Below are 1,689 nucleotides of genomic sequence, written 5' to 3'. Positions count from 1 at the left end.
ATCACAAACTTCCAAATCAAACTATTGCAAAATGATTAATCCACTGAGGAAATTAAAGGGTGCTACACAACACCGGGAGAAAGACCCTTTTATTGAATCTTCATCATTTTTTTTTTGGTGACTAAATCTTCATCATTTGATAATCAAGCTAGGAGACAAATTTTATAGTGTTGATGAAAATATCTTCTGCTCTATTATCTCTCCAACTTTAGTATTCAAGCCTCAAAAGGAGAAAGAACAAAGAGAACAACAAATTAAATTAATTAGTTTTACATACAAATACTATTCATCTAAACCTATTACAAATTAAATCAATCAGTTTTACATACAAATACAATTAGCATCAATAAATTAAACAGCAAATAAAAAATTAATAAGAATAAAAAAAAACACTCACCTACACTACGCTGTAGAAGCAGAAAGTCAGAAACAAAGTCAGGGACGGTTTTCCAACTTGGGGCCGTTGCAGTGTTCGCGGTTGCAGAGCAGTCCACCGGTGAACGAGAGCAGAGCTTCGAAGAGGAGCCAACACGATGACGATGGAGGAAGCAGAGGCAGAAGAGGCACGAGGCCGAGGCGAAGGCAGAGACAGGCTAGGCACGCCGGAGCCAAGGCAGCGGGGACGACACAGATGGAGAAGGCAGAGGCGAGCAGACACTAGCAGCATGGGACGAGGCAGAAGAACCGGCTAGGGGAGTGACGAGTGACGTCCACCGTCGTTGGCAGCCGTTGTGTTCGGCGGTGACCGTGCGGAACGCGGTGAGTGAGCGAGAGCGAGTGAATCTGTGATTCTTTGGGAGTGAGCTGAAACCAGAGGTTGGGGATGGTTGGGGCCTTGGGACTTGGGAGAGAGTGAATCTGTTAGGGTTTTTTGGTTTTTTTAGTGAATACTCGTCTCGGGCTCTCTGCTATTGACATTTTTTTAGAAGACCTCCGAGACCCATACTTTTCATAAAAAGAAATTATTTCGTCCCTTATTTTTAACCATGTGAGATTGGTTAGCTTTTTTTTGTTAATGATCTTTCTTAAATTAATAGAACAAGTTGTAATTTTGGGCTTTTAGACCCCGTTTAAATATCAAAAACAAAAATATAGAACAACTTAACGTGAAAAAAAAAAAAGAACAAGTTACCGTGATATATTAATTGGCTGATTTGTTTGTTAGTGTCAATTAAGATCAAGGTTGTCGGGATTCAACCGGAATTCAACCGGTTTAATTAATATTAAATAAAATTATTAAAATTTAATATACAATTTTAAATATTTAAATTTAATAATTTTTAAATCATGCTCAATAAAAATACTAATAAAGATAATTTATTTATAGTATTTAATACAAAATTTCTCTATTTTTTAGAAGTAAATAGTACCAATAAAAATAAAAAAATCCTCTAAACTACATTCTTAACAATTACCTCACCCTATACATTTCCACCATATAACAAGAGTGACTTTATGCCAGTAAGAAAGAACACAATACAATACAATATATAAGGAGATTAACAAAAGAAAAAATATGCAGTTCAATCTAGGAATATGTCTGCAAATGCCATCATTGATTGAATGGGGTGAGGGATTTGCCATGGCTTAATAAGTGGATCCGAATCCAAAATCTAAAAATCCAAATTACAAATTACATACAACAATTAAGAATTACAGTAATCCAAAATCCAGAAGATTATATCAATT

General features: G+C 35.7%; 1 protein-coding gene across 1 annotated transcript in view; it reads right to left on the bottom strand.

Moving 5' to 3' along the window:
• Positions 1–968, bottom strand: part of LOC107458901 (mediator of RNA polymerase II transcription subunit 22a) — a 4,255-nt gene extending 3,287 nt beyond the window's left edge. The window contains exon 1 of the mRNA XM_021127905.2: positions 398–968. The gene's annotated coding sequence lies outside the window, so the exon portion shown is untranslated. The remainder of the gene's footprint in view (positions 1–397) is intronic.
• Positions 969–1,689: the final 721 nt, after the last annotated feature.

The sequence above is a fragment of the Arachis duranensis genome, chromosome 7 (assembly GCF_000817695.3).
Source record: "Arachis duranensis cultivar V14167 chromosome 7, aradu.V14167.gnm2.J7QH, whole genome shotgun sequence".
Classification (NCBI taxonomy): Eukaryota; Viridiplantae; Streptophyta; class Magnoliopsida; order Fabales; family Fabaceae; genus Arachis; species Arachis duranensis.
This window is presented reverse-complemented; position numbering and strand designations above follow the sequence as displayed.